The sequence below is a fragment of the Pan paniscus genome, chromosome 13, assembly GCF_029289425.2.
Source record: "Pan paniscus chromosome 13, NHGRI_mPanPan1-v2.0_pri, whole genome shotgun sequence".
In the NCBI taxonomy this organism is placed as follows: domain Eukaryota; kingdom Metazoa; phylum Chordata; class Mammalia; order Primates; family Hominidae; genus Pan; species Pan paniscus.
Genome location: NC_073262.2, coordinates 126,115,635 through 126,131,528, shown reverse-complemented (window position 1 = coordinate 126,131,528; position 15,894 = coordinate 126,115,635). Strand labels below are relative to the sequence as shown.

General features: G+C 38.2%; 1 long non-coding RNA gene across 2 annotated transcripts in view; it reads right to left on the bottom strand.

The window, feature by feature from the left end:
• LOC134728777 (uncharacterized) overlaps positions 1-15,664 on the bottom strand; it is a 41,510-nt gene extending 25,846 nt beyond the window's left edge. For both annotated transcript variants that reach the window (XR_010109576.1, XR_010109577.1), the window contains exons 1-2: positions 15,496-15,664; positions 5,436-5,529 (exon numbers count right to left, since the gene is read on the bottom strand). This is a non-coding gene — a long non-coding RNA (uncharacterized LOC134728777). The remainder of the gene's footprint in view (positions 1-5,435; positions 5,530-15,495) is intronic.
• Between the last annotated feature and the right edge of the window lie 230 nt (positions 15,665-15,894).

The window sequence follows — 15,894 nt, the reverse complement described above, 5'->3', positions numbered from 1 at the left end:
CTGGCCAGTAATTCCATTTACATGAAATCTTGCTTCACATTAGACAGCAGAATGAAATAAGATGCCAGAAAAATAGAAATTATATATATATATTCTAATTTTTATTTATTTATTTTGATTATACTTTAAGTTCTAGGGTACATGTGCACAACATGCAGGTTTGTTACATAGGTATACATGTGCCATGTTGGTTTGCTGCACCCATCAACTTGTCATTTACATTAGGTATTTCTCCTAATGCTATCCCTCCCCCAGTCTGCCACCCCCGACCAGCCCCTGTGTGTGATGTTCCCCGCCCTGTGTCCATGTGTTGTCATTGTTCAACTCCCACCTATGAGTGAGAACATGCAGTGTTTGGTTTTCTGTCTTTGTGATAGTTTGCTTAGAATGATGGTTTCCAGCTTCATCCATTTTAAGGCTATGAGGGTCCCAGCCAATTTGCAAAATGAACTTTGATTCTTTCTGATTTTGATGGGGCCTTCTTCAGCCTTCTTCTTGCTAACATAGGAATGATGTTGGCTACCTGTGGTAGATTGCACATTTGGACCACTAATCCTTCCTTTGGTTCTCTCCTCATCATTTGTGACATGACTTTGCAGCTCCTTCCATCAAGTGTTGGAGTCTATTTCTCCAGTCCTGGAGTCTGCACTGGTCTTGTGACTTGCTTTGATCCAAGAAATGCTGTGGAAGCATTCCAGTGCCCATCCTAGAACTGAAAATATTTTGCAGGCCTCCACTTGCTCTTGGCTCCCTGTATGCATCATTTGAACAAACTCAGGCCAGCCTGCTGTATGATAAGAGCTCATATGGAGAAGTCAGCCGAATTGTTCCAGCCAAGCCTCCAGAAATGTGACCTAAGGCAGCCAAGAATGCCCCAAACTAGCCCAGATCAGAAGAATCACCCAGCTGAGCCCAATCTACTTTGTCACCCAAAAGATGTATAAGCTGGGCTAACGGTTGTTGCTTCATGCTTGTAAGTTTTGGGGAGGTTTTTTTTTAAGCAGCAGGAGATAAGTGACATACTATCCAAATTGCTTCACTGAGATGTTCTCTCATAATTTTCACCTAAAATTTCCCACGTTATAAACTTGTAGTTCATATTCCTTAACAATCCAAACTCTCCAAATGGCTTCATTTAAACAAACTGAACAGGTAAAGTACGTTCTGAATAGATGTGAATGATTCTCCTAGAGATAAGTTGCATTAAAAATGGAAACCACCCAAATTAGGAATTTGGGAATGATACCTAGATTGTTCCTCCTTACCCCAAAACACTTCCAGGTTGGACAATGACAAGTAGTGAATGGAAATATTGGCCTCTTTGTCATCCCAGTTTTAATTTCTCTTAACATAGAGTTTCAGTAGGGAAGGTAGGAAATATTTATTTTTAACATTTAATTACCTCCTTCACACCTTTTGGAATTGAAGCATCCTGTTCTGGTGCATTAGTTTTTAATAAAATTATTCTTAATCTTTATTGAAAAAGAGTAATATATGCTCCCCCAAGAAAAGCTAACTAATATACTTTTCCAGCTTATTTGATAAATAAAAGTTATATATATTTAAGGCATACAAAGTGATGATTTGATTTATGTATACATTGTAAAATGATTACCACAAACAAATTAATGAACACAAACAAATCACCTCACATAGTTACCGTGAGTGTATATGTGTTGATAAGATCTAGCTTTTTTTTTTTTAGCAAATTTTAAGTACACAATGAAGTATAATTAACAATGGCCATCATACTGTATATTAGATACCCAGAATTTATTTATCTTATGATTGAAACTGTAAAAGCTAAACAACATTTATTCTTTTTGCATTCATCAAGCACTTATTTTGGCTATGCATTGTTCTAAACTTTTATATACATTGATTTAGTTCATCTTATAGCAACATTATGCAGGAGATACTATTTCCATGTTTTGCAGATGAGGAAACTGAGACACAGAGAAGCCAGATGGCTTGCCCAAGGTTGCACAGGCTGCATAGACCAAGCTTCACCCTGGTGTTCTACTATGTACTCCAAGGAGACATTTGGTATGATTATTAACAGCATATATTTCACTTATTTAAAATGCTTTGGATTTTTATATGGTAAACACAGTCTTAGACAAACATAATAAGCATATTGCAGTATTTAGTACATAATCATATTTTATAAAACAAAGTCATTTATAAAATATATTGGTCCCAAGTATCTCTCCCCTAATTTTTATATATCCTTTAATAAATCAGTTTGTGTGACCTAGATAGTTTCTAGAGCCATTCTCTAACTTAGAGCTTGACTGTACCTTTAATTGATAATAGAGTAATAGCTCTTTGCTGTATAAGTCTTGGAGGACTGATGAGATAATTTTGCAGAGTGCTTTTCAAGAGCAGAAAAATATAGTGTTATATTTCAACACATCTTTTTCTTTGCACTATTTTTATCGCTGCGTTTGAGCAGTAGGCAGATAATGAACTTACCCTTAACATGATAAAACTCAATCATGTATTTTAGACAATGAATCAGTCATTCTGTAATGTTCAATGGATAATTTAAATGCAGAATTTGCTACAGAAGGAAACCTTCTCTGCCTATATAAAAGCAAAAACATTTACCAGTAAAACAGACCTTTTTTCCAAGAGCTGTAAGGCAAGTGGATTCACCACTGTTGCAGCATCACAATATTCCTCATGAGAAAAATTAAATTCAGCAAATTGGTTGCATTTACAGTCCATGCAACATCTGCACTTAAATTATTAAGCATCACTAATGTTCTAGAATCTCCCCAAGAAAGCCAGAAACCAGGCTGCTTTGTAGGCTTTCTGTGATGACTCATCTTAGACTTAATGACAGAGACACAGAAGGTAAAAATCTGGTCTCACTTTACCTGCTTCCAGTCCTACTTCTGGACCAACCTATCAGCAGTACTTGGGTTAAAAATCCAACCAACCACAAAATTCCACAGAAACTGAAGTACTTGGCAAATACCGTTCATGTGTCCTGGTCTGCAAGTGTTTGTGAATTTGGAACATATTCTAAGATTAAAACAAAGCTGTAAGTGATACCAGTGTTTAGAGAGCTAGTAGCATTATATAGCTCTGCGTAAACACCACCAGCTTCCTAACTATTGTACTAAGCCAACCTGCAGGACTAGCACTGCTTTAGTAGATTTATATTCTACTAAATTCCTCAGTTAGGATGGGCTGATTCAATTGCATTCACTTCTGATTTGAGCCGTCACGCTCTAAGGCCATAGGTACTCATATCTAGATCTCAGGCATTTCACTTGACCTTGACAAACTTTGGACACCTCAGTGACCAGAGCTGGTTAAGAGACCAGCATTGTAGTTATGGCCGGCTCTAGAATGTGGTTAAATCTGGCTCTACAGCAGGATTTCCCAAGTGGAATCCTGGTTCTGCCACTTACTAGCTATATGGGCGTGGGGCCAAAGAATAAGCTCAGTGTCTCTGTTTCCTCATCTGTAAAATGAGGATAATAATAATACACACTGTATAGAGTTGTTTGTAGTATCAGTGCATGCAGAGTGCTTGGAACAGTACTGACCATGCAGAAAATGCCCAATTTTTTTTAAATCACATTTATTATTATGGACAGAGTAGGAGTGAAAGTCCCTGCATTGCAGTGTCATTTTGAGGGTTAAATGAGAACATATGTGTGTGTCAATGTGTATATATAGCACAATGCTGAACAAAAATTAAGCATCAGCAAAAGTGATTAATAACAGCTGCCATCTGTTGTGAGCTTACCTCATGGCAAGGACTGTGAAAGCGCCTTACGCACGTCCTCCCAGCAACTCTTTGAGGTAGAACTAGTAATACCACTATTTTACTGAGGAAATAATTGAGGCATAGAGAAGTAACTTGACCAAAATCCGGGAAAAAACTGGCCATATTCATTACAATATTGTGTGCTGCTATGAAGGATAAACCCGTAACTCTTAGTGGCTTAATGTAATAGAATATTATTTTTCATGTAAAATCCAAAATGGGTGATTCTAATTGGTGAGAAGCCCTCCTCTAAGCAGCGATGCAAAGATTTAGGACCTTCCTCTGTTGTGGTTTTACAGTTTTTTACATTTGGTCTCCAAGGCCACCATTGTTTCTCTGCCTCGAGGAGGCAGAAGGAGAAAGAATGTGAAGAATTTCCTATGTTATACAGGCAAGGCTAAGCTGCACAGCACTTGTGTTGATGTTTCATTGACTAGAATGTAGTTATGGTCACACTTATCTGCAAGGGAGGCCAGGAAATGTAGCATTGTTGTGTGCTGAGGAAGCAGAGGATTTGGTGATAGGTCAGTTGTCTCCGTCATGGTGGCAGGGATGGGAATCAAACCCAGGCATGTCTGATCCCAATCAATTGGCCAATATACTCTCTTTCTGCCTTTATGTCCCCTCTTTTTCCAAAAGCAGCTTGGAAGCCATAAAACATCATAAAAATGCAAATTGTTATCCCTATCATCTCCCTGGTATGCACTCAGCCTTCATAGAGCTGAATCCTCTGACCCCACTGTAATATAATTTGTATTAAAAATACTTTTATAGAGCTTGTATCATAAAAGAACAGCTTTAATGATCTGATTCATAAATATTCCATTTGTTTGGCTGCTAATACTCCTTAGTATTAGATCAACATGTGCCATTCACCAAAATTCACTCTTTGGATCTGTCGTCTACTGGGCGTTTCTGTATTTTTCAGGTTCTGTCTGCTGAATACTAAGTTAATTGAATCAACTATATCAAAAATTTCACCTTTTAAAGCCTCTAACTGAAAAATAGCAAACAGCCAATAGTGACTGAATTTTTGATTGTGTAGTTTAGAGGCTTGTAATTCTAGTCTATGACATTTAGATTTGCCCAGAATTAGATTGTCCTTCCACTGAAATTGCTTTTTGAAAAAAAAAAAATTTTTAGCTTCAGGCTGCATTAGCTTGTTTGAACATGCAAAAATGTCTAAAATATCATGGACAATTTGAGATATCAAATAAGAACATAGCACCCAGTTGTGTGTAGTACTAAATCTCCCTAAATGAGTTATACATAACAAGGCTCTGTAAGAGCGGGTGAATTTTCAGTCATCTGATTCCATAGCTCTATATCACCTATGATAAGAATCAGGACTATCAGGTATTTCGTACTTGGTAAAATGTCTCTTGATTACTATTCAACATAAAAGCAGAGCTTGAGAATATTGAAATTCTCTCCTCTTCTAGTGTGTGACATTTTGGAAAAGGTCACTTCATATGTCACAATATAGCATAACATTCTTCCAAGGAAGAACAGGCTCAAACTTCCATCTAAATGAAGACTGAAAGTGAAAACAAAGATGGGTGATTCTTCAGAGTTAACCCTAGTATCTGTGGCTGGTAGATTTTTAGAAGGAGAAATACAGGTAAGGAAGCATTCAGTCTCAGGGACTCACATGAGGTCAGGAATTATATAGCTATTCCACTCTATGGTAGACCGCTTTCACCCTCATTTTGGTCACTGCTGCTGTACAAGATGTCCTCCTTACCCTGGAATAAGCAGAGGACAATTCAGTGTCAGTTATGCTTGGTCTAAGGAGTTTCCTACCCGCAGTAGGGGATGAGATCGACAGAAACCTGCCACACATAGAACATTTGCCCTTAGAAATATTGAGGGAAAAAAATAGTGTAAGAAAGGCTCCACGATTATTGCCAGATGGGCGGTCTCTATTGATACCAACCACCTTCAATTGTTGCTATTTTTTTAGGGATATTAGAAAGTGGCATAAGTGGAGATCTCCTGGAAGGAGGAATATATCACACCGGCCACCTATCCTGGAGATGCTGGCATACCCTCCTGTACTGGGCACACCTTCACTGTCCACACGCACTGTCATTTCCACACCTTCTAACTGGGCCATGTTGCTGTCCCTGAGGAAAATAGAGAGGAGGTAGGAGGCACTACAGGTTGTTCTCATATCATTGCTAATTCAAAACTTTTCATTGTTTCTCACTTGAAATAATAAAATTCTTGAGTAGCTCCTATTGAGAGGCAACATAATGCCTCTTTTCTACCAGGGTTCATCCTTAGCAAAATCAGGTAGAATGAAAAAATGTGTTCATTGTCCTTCATTCATCATTCCCAGTTTTTTGCCTGGTTTGTAAGAGGGACGACCTTCTACTTTCAGTACTGGCTATAGAATTATGTGAACTAAATGCCATAAGAGTCCACTGAAAGGTGTTATTAAGTGGGGCATGAGTACTTGTGGAAAACCTCAGAGAGGAGGGTTTGAGGCTGAGCTATTTGAGTAGATACAGGGGAGAGGAAAGGGCACCCCAAATCCATTCATTCTATTGGCCATAATCTTGAATGGATGACCAACTGACTGACTCAGATGAAAATGGTGAAAAGCTTTATAATGATATCTGCAACTAATGATATCTGCAACTAATATTTAGTCTTTGGAAGCACAACACATTATAACAATCTCATTTTCATGTTTCATAAAGTGTCATTCTTGCCATTATGAAAAAGAAAGATATTTGTGCCACTGTGAAAATAATGTCTGGTAAAGACTACTGAGCCAAATTCTGATCTCTTTTGTCCCAGTGTTTTATAAAACTAAGGAGATTCAAGTAAGAGCTCCAAATACAAAGGCTTGACTAAGTTAATTTTTTATATTAACGTTTAACAATGATATTCTGATTGTACAACAAAATCATACTAGAAAAAGGAGTGTAATGTATTTTTAAAAGAGAGAGAGTGTCGGGGGTGAGAGGAATAGAAATCACTGGTAATTTATCATCATTAGAAATGAGTGCTCATAGAAGACACTATAGTAATCTGCTCAGAACCCTCTGCCATGGCTATGCACCCATGCCTCAGCTATGGAGAATTTGGCTGCAGACAGCTCATAGCTTTGCTCCAAACTGGAAATTGCCCTTAGCTGCAGGGTATTGCTTCACCAAGTTCACACTCTATCTTAGTCCATCAGGGTGCCAGTATGGTTAGGTTCTGGTGAGGGCACTCTTTTAGGTTTCAGGCTGCCAAATTCTTGCTGTGTCTTCACATGGTAGAAGGGGCAAACCAGCTCTCTGGGGGGTCCTTTATAAGGGCAGTGATCCTATTCATGACATCTTCACCCTCATCATCTAATTGCCTCCCAAAGTCTCATCTCCTAATACCATCATCTTTGGAGTTAAAATTTCAACATACAAATTTTGGGGGGACATAAATGTTCAGTCTATTGCACATACCCTGTAGGGGTGGCTCTGGTTAATGGCTGGTTGGTGTAGTTATAAAAGTTCTGGTGTAGTTATAAAAGTTCTGGCTTCACCTGGGTGTGATGGCTCATGCCTGTAATCCCAGCACTTTGGGAGGCCGAGGTGGGTGAATCACAAGGTCAGGAGATTGAGACCATCCTGGCTAACATGGTGAAACCCCGTGTCTACTAAAAATAAAAATAAAAAAATTAGCCAGGCATGGTGGTGCGTGCATCTGTAATCCCAGCTACACTGGAGGCTGAGGCAGGAGAATTCCTTGAACCCAGGAGGTGGAGGTTGCAGTGAGCCGAGATCTTGCCGCTACACTCCAGCCTGGGTGGTAGAGTGAGATTCTGTCTAAAACAACAACAACAACAACAACAACAACAACAACAACAACAAAAAACAGTTCTGGCTTCATTGTCTAAATTTGGAGAAACTCTGAAGGGCCCTTCCTGTTCTGGAACACCCTGTGGAACTGTCTGAAGCATCCATTGCAACCACATTGCAGCACAGCTTCTCCCCCTGCCCAGTCTTGCTTCCCTCTATTCCATGATGACTAATCCCAGAGATCAATTCCAAAAAATCTCTGTGCAGGCAAAGCCTATCTCTAGGAACAGCATCCTTTATCATTTTGGTATATCTTTCTGTATTAGTCCACTTTCATATTGCTATAAAGAACTGCCTGAGACTGGATAATTTAAAAAGGAAAGAGGTTTAATCGACTCACAGTTCAGCATGGCTGTGGAGGCCTCAGGAAACTTACAATCATGGTGAAAGGCTAAGGAGAAAGCAAGGCACCTTCTTCACAAGGTGGCAGGAAGGAGAAGTGCTGAGTGAAGGGGGAAGAGCCCCTTATAAAACCATCAGATCTTGTGAGAACTCACTGACTATCACGAGAACAGAATGGGGGAAACCGTCCCCATGATCCCATTACCTCCACCTGGTCTCTCCCTTGACACATGGGGGTTGCAGGGATTATAATTCAAGATGAGATCTGGGTAGGGACACAAAGCCTAAACATCACTTTCCCAGTGTATATTTTGCCAAATTGGGATCACACTCAATATATGCATTTTGTAATCTGTTTCTTTTTATTTATATTTTGAACATTTTAATTTTGTTGATTCATTTTTAAAGTACACGTTATTTAGTAATTTCATCACATTTCTGTTTTTTTTTTTGAGACGGGGTCTTGCTCTGTCACCCAGGCTGGAGTGCGGTGGCATGATCTCAGCTCACTGCAAGCTCCACCTCTCAGGTTCATGCCATTCTCCTGCCTCAGCCTCCCGAGTAGCTGGGACTACAGGCGATCGCCAGCACGCCCGGCTAATTTTTTGTATTTTTAGTAGAGATGGGGTTTCACCATGTTAGCCAGGATGGTCTCGATCTCCTGACCTTGTGATCCGCCCTCCTTGGCCTCCCAAAGGGCTGGGATTACAGGGGTGAGCCACCGCGCCCGGCCAATTTAATCACATTTCAATAAATGGATGTGTCATAATTTATTTAACCACTCTCTAACTCTTCAATATTTATGTAGTTTCCAATTTTTCCATACCCAAAATAATACCATGATGGCCTCAAACAGCTTTATAAATCTTTGACCACTTAAGCTTATTTCATGAGGTTATATCCTCAGAAGAGGAATTACTGAGTCCCAGAGCATAAAGCCTGTCAAGAATTTCAACATATGTTGCTAAATTGCTTTTCAGAAATGGTTTCAATATTATGTTTTAATGGATTTATATTTCCACTACTATATAGGATAGTACTGATCTTATCATTTTCTTGACAGAATTGAGTATTTATTTATCCTTAATTCAGTTTGGGCATTGCTCTTTAATACCAACTTGCTGCTTGTGGGTTGAAGTCTAAAATTAGCCATTTCATTAGACGTTACCTTCTCTTCCAAGATTCATGCAAACTTGCTACCTCACTATTTCAGTACTTTGATGTAGGCCCATGCTATAAAATCTGTACATCAATGTCATGCTAAGCACTTCCCCTTACTTTGAATTAGAGTTATTTTTGGAGACTCCGATTATTAATTTCTTTTTTTATACTTACTGAATTAGAAAAAACATGATGACTAATTTCTTTTTTTTATATGCTCAAATTCAGGCCCAGGTTACTCATTTCTTGCTCTTATTAATCTCTATATTTTCCCTAGCACCAAATATGAGTCCTTGTATATAACAAGTATGCAATAAAAGTATTTTGTAACATAATTCATTGTCTGTGGTCATTCATCAGCGTGTAAACTATGCAGTTTTTCACTTGGTGGGGCAAAGAATCAGTGCAAATCACTGAAGTATCCGGTTAGCTACTCATATTCCTCCATTATAGATGCAATAGTCTTCTACAGAGCAACTGTGAACCAATTTGATGAACAAATCCTTTGATGCTAATGTATTTTGTTTTGTAATTTTGGTGCTGAGATCAGTTGACTCTTAGTGCTTAAAGAGTTCAAAGCAGAAGTCACAAAGAATATGATTTTCTCATTTACTTTTTAAAATTAATATATGTATTTCTATAAATATATGTTCCTAAAGCTATAGTCTTAGAAATTAACAGTAATTAATATATTAACATAGCAAAGTAAATATCTAATGACATTTGTTTGACAATGAAGTAAAATCTACTTTGGGCAACAGAAGTCGGTGGTTATTATTAATAATTGATCTGAATAAGATTAATGATTTAACCAAATTGTGGTGACTGTTTTGTTCAGTCCACATGGAACTGTATTTTAAGTAGCTTAGACCAGATTCTCCCCCTATGCATTTCTATTCAAGGGGAAAATCCAAAAATCTGTTCTGTTTTAGAGAACATAAAATTGCAATTTCCCACTCTGACTCAGATCTCCCGTTTCTATTCACTTACTGAGTTCTTTATAGAAAATACATGTTGGCTAAAATCAATGAAGCAACTCTAAAACTCCTAAACAATACGCTGGTACAAAATAATTAGCTTGGGAGCTCTAATGTTTCAGTGGGTAAGCAGGCCAATTTTCTCATCCAATACTCAAAAACTCTAAAATGTTGGGTAGTAGGCATTCATTTTTGAAAGGCAGTGTTGAATCTAGGGTATTTTTATTTACAAGTTTACCAGTGGTTATATGGCAGTAAAATTCATTTATAGAGAAAGGATTTTCTATTCCCTCCAGTTCACAACGTAAAACTGCAGTGGGCCATTTTGTGATAAATTTAAGATGGGTAGGAGTTTAAGAGCAAGGCGAAAGTGAGGAAACTCAAGGATAGCAATCATAACCATTTTCTCAAAGTTACTGCCATGAGTCTGCAAGCACCAAGATTAAATGCCTCTGCTATAAACCCCTCAAGGCTCTCTTCCTTGATTTCCATGCAAACAGAAACAGGCAAGAGAGAAACGAGTTGCCTTCAATAATCAAAACAAATCAATGTGCTAATGAGAGAAAGGGTAAAAAACATAGATAGCATCTCCATCCCAGGAAGGTAAATGGATGTCATCATAAAATCAAAATACGATTGCACTTTATTAATCTAGAGCCATCAGTAAAAATCTTCCAATAGTAGCTACCTGCAATTTAGTAAGATAAGTCTTAATGCTTCCACCTCTTTCAAAGAGAGGTAGAGAGCAAATCCAAGATTGTATGATGAATGCTCATATATTTCTTCACATTGGTGAGATCTAAAAAGGATACTTAAAATGAGAATGTGACATGATTATAGAATGTAAATTGACTTACTGCTAGGATTTGCAAGTAGGTAAAAGCTTGTACAGGCATCAGTACAAACCAATGTAGTGTCTTACGAGGGATATGCCTAACCATAAAATAGTGGATTAAAAGGTTGAACTATTTCTTAAAGCTTTAGCAATTAAGGAATAGCTGCTGGCTCACATGATGTATTCATGATATTACTCAAACACATGGTAAATACACTTGTTATCTTAAAACATGACTAAGTCTATTCAAAATATACTGTATCAGAGTATATAAACAAACTTGGGTTAGTTGAAATTAGTGGGTAATCATGGCTAAATTATCAACACTATGCCAAATTTGGTTCCAGTTGACTATTACACATTCTGAACCTAACATATTCTGAATTTATGGACTTTTGCACTACAGGTGATTTTCTTTTTCATTTCTTTTTCTCTCTCTCTTTTGTGTGTGTGTGTGTGTGTGTAGTTTTGCTATTATCACCCAGGCTGGAGTGCAATGGTGTGATCTCAGCTCACTGCCACCTCCGCTGTGGTGAATCAAGCAATTCTCCTGCCTCAACCTCCCCAGTAGCTGGGATTACAGGTGCCTGCCACCATGTCTGGCTAATGTTTGTATTTTTAGTAGAGACGGGGTTTCACCATGTTGTCCAGGCTGGTCTCGAACTCGTGACCTCAGGTGATCCACCCACCTAAGCCTCCCAAAGTCCTGGGATTACAGGCGTGAGCCACTGTGCCTGGCCCAGGTGATTTTTAAATACTATTACTGCTTTTTTGTTTGTTTGTGTCAGTTAATGTGTTTTTAAATGTAGGGTAGAACCAAATAGAAATAGGAATATTTTTGGGAAAAAAAATCTCTCTTTACTCTTAACCTACCAAATTTGCAATAAGTATCCACCATTTGCCTGGGAAGAGAGGGAAAAATTATAGAGGCAGAGAAACGTCTAATTTACCATCAATCTTTAGAGAGAAAGCATTTGGATTGCTAAAAAAACAATTTAGATTAAATTATATTAGATACAACAGTCACTGAGGATTGACCTTTTAAGAAATCTGGTAAGTGTGCTTCTCTAAAACATCAGAATTTTCACTCTGACTGCTAACCAAAATTTAGCTTTGTAATTCCTTTGTCTAAATGTTTCTAAACTCTGCATTACACACACACTTAAGCATACGCGTTCCAGGAAACCAGAACAGAGATTGGAGAGGAGAGACTTAAATGTGGGGAGATGTCTTTCGGAGCCCTCAATTGTCAGTTGAAAACATTCTACTATACCTCCAGGGAGACCTGGAAAGTTGGAGCATTCATGACTTGGAATTTGATAGAATAGATGTTGTGGTAGGCAGGATAATTACCCCCACCCCCAAAGTTTTCCATGTCCCAATCTTTGGAACCTGTAAATATGTTCGGTTACATGGCAAAGGAAAATTAAAGTTGCAAATGAAATTAAAGTTGCTAATCAGCTGACCTTAGATAGGGAGATCATCCTAGATTATCCAGGTAGGTCCAATGGAATCACAAGTGTTCTTAAATGCAGAAGAGGGAGGCAGAGGGGCCAGAGTCAGACGAGGAGGTGTAATAAAAAAGTGAGGTCAGAGTAATGCAATGTGCAAGGTGCTAAACCCTCATTGCTCACCTTGAAGATAGAGGGAAGGGACCATGAGCCAAAGAGTAAAGGCAGCCTCTAGAAGCTAGAAAATGCAAGAAAACAGATGCTCCACCAAAGCCTCTGGAAAGGAATGCAGCCCTGCTGATGCACTATTTTAGCCCAGTGAGAGCTATGTCAGACTTGTGACAAACAAAATGGCAAGATAACAAATTTATATTAAGTTACTAAGTTTGTGCTAACTTGTTATGGCAGCAATAGGAAACTAAAATGAACAGATTGGGGTGCTGCTGGAACACATGTCTACAAATGCCAAAGTGGCTTTGGAACGGGGCAGCAGGAAGAGTCTGGAAAAATTTTGAGGAGGATGATAGAAAATGCCTAGATTGTCTTAAACAAACTAAATATGAGTCTATATGTTAATGACTCTGCTAGTGAGGGTGTGGAAGGAAGAGAGGCACATGTTACTGAAAACTGGAAGAAAAGGGATTCTTGTATAGTGGTGGAAAGCTTATCAGGATTGTGTCCTACAGGTGTGTGGAAAGCAGAATTTATAAAAGATGAAATTGGACATTTGGCTGAGGAAATTCCAAATGGTGCATTAAAGGTGTGGCCTTGTGACTTCTGCAGCCTCCAGTAAAATGCAAGAGGACCCCGGTGTATATTGTTCTCCTCCCTGTGTCCATATGTTCTCATTGTTCAGCTCCCACTTATAAGTGAGAACATATAGTCCTGCATTAGTTTGCTGAGGATAATGGCTTCCAGCTCCATCCATATCCCTGCAAAGGACATGATCTCATTCCTTTTTATGGTTGCATAGTATTCCATGGTGTATATGTACCATATTTTCTTTATCCAGTCTATCACTGATGGGCATTTGGGTTGTTGGGGGGTTAGGTGGGGGAAGGAGAGCATTAGGAAAAATAGCTAACGAATGCTGGGCTTAATACCTAGGTGATGGGTTGATAGGTGCAGCAAACCATCATGGCAGACGTTTACCTATGTAACAAATCTGCACATCCTGCACATGTACCCCAGAACTTAAAATAAAAATAAAAATTAAAAAAAAGAGGAAAAAAGTACACTGAGAAACCAGGATTGATGTTCATGAAATTCTCAGCCTATTCATATTGCAAAAAGTCAGAATGTTCACTTACAAAAAAGCTATTTGAAGAGATTAAATGTATGACTTACTTATCTCCTCAGGCATCTTAGCAGAAGTTAAAAACAGAGATGGGATTATCTAGGAAAGATCTGTAGAGAAGCCTCTCATCTAATGAAGTGAATCTCTGTGATATACGTAGGAAGCCCACAAGTTTCTTAAGGATTTTCTATCGGTAGAAACACAGCTTAGACTTAAAAATACAGACAGCACATAAAATAAAAGTGGATAGTCGAGAGAGAAGGAAGAGGCAATTCAGTAGCTTGACAATAAACAAGCCAGAAACATTGGAGCAGATGTTAGTTTAAAGTAGAATTCACTCAGAGAAGTCCTTTTATTTCTTCCTGCAAGAATTGAAAGAATTAAAGGCTCTTGGAAGTAGAAAATACTAGTAGGTAATAAGAATTCAGAGCTATTCACAAAAACTTAAGACACTGGTGGGGACAAAGTAAAAAAGTAAGTTTATAAATGTTTGGATGATTATATATTGATGCTATTTAATATAATAGCAGTTATATAACAATTCCTTTGGTAAGATGTATATAAAAGCTTTTAGTTTGACTAGTATTACAACACTTTTTGTTAAAACAGACCATTCGAAGATGGGACTCTTCTGTAATCAGTCCAATATATGACAATCCAAAGTCACAAGAATATGTATAGATTGATCAAAGTTGTGATGACTTTATATTGCTAAATCCTTCAATTAATAGAGAGACAGTCTTGATTTGAAAGAACAGTGGAGAGCAATACTTTCAAATAGTTCTGCTTATTTAACCTTTCCTGCTTTACCTCTTAAATTCCTAATATAAAAACAGCTAACATTTGTGAAGGATTTATTATATTCCAGGTTCCATGCCTTATGCCACTTAAATAAATTATTTCTGACATTTCCACAAGACACAATAAGGGAGGTATCTTTACCATCCCTATTTCTCAGATGAGGAGATTGAAGCACAAAGAATTGAACTAATTTGCCCAAGTAGTAGGTTGAAAATTAGGGATTTAGATTCAGCTCCACAGGACTCTGGAAACACAGCTGTTAGTCACAACATTATCCCTTTTAAGTATCTGAAAATTAACAGCTCGTATTCAAAGCTCTCTGATAAAATTGAAGAGGAGCATGCCATTTTAAAGCACAGGTTCTTCAATATAGTAAATAGGTATAGCATCTTCATTATAATCCTCCTGTCTGTGTTTAGGGAGATAAAATGGAATGCAATAGAAAATGCCCTCTCTATGTTGAGATAATTGCCCATGCACCTCCAGAAAAGAATAGCCATCATCACTAATATTGATTACGTACATATTATGACCCCAATACTGGGCCAAGTGCCTTCCATACTTTGTCTTGTTTAATCCTCACACTTGAGAGAGTCTGTTTTGCAAGAGGAAGAAACTGAGGCACAGAACGCTTACCAGTTGGCTTGAGGCCCCACAGCTGGTGACTGGTTCTGAGCCAAGGCTCTAGAGTCATCCTGAGACCACTGTGATTTCCAGCTTAGGTGTAACTATTTCTTTCTTTCTTTTTCTTTTTTTTTGCATAGGAAAAAATATGCCAAGTTAAATAACCTATTTACTTTGGGTTCTATTTAAATAAATGTTGGGTGGGATTTGGGAGGGAAAAAATGCAGTTGCACAGCATGGAGAGGGCATGAATGCTTTGTGCCTGAAATATCCTCTGGCAGCTCAAGACAAATTCTAGATTGTTCCTGATGGGCTATCACCTCATTCTATCCCAGTGTTGAATATGCCATTCACATTGTTGAATGTTTTCCTCACCTCATTTGTATGAACCACCTGAAAATCCGGGACAGTTTTCCCCTCATCCATTTTCAACACATTAGTATTGCTGTCTCCCCAGTCTGCTATCTCAAACTGCAGCTGGCGCCTCGGGTCTGTGTGGGCTCCTGAGTCATAAAGAGTGGGTACTTAGCAACTAGATCTGATAAGCACAGGATGTTCTATCTTTAATGGATGATTTGCAGTTTGAGTTTGGCCTTCTGTATCATTTGTTAACATTTTAGACTGTAAACTGATCTAAAAACAGTCTAGATTGGGGAATAGACAGGAAATCATCTCTAATCAAGGTCTGACAAATATTGTGGTCTGAAATTTACCCTAACATTTTAGTATGTTTTTTCCCCCTTTTTAGCACTGATCGTAACTTAAGCTGTATAA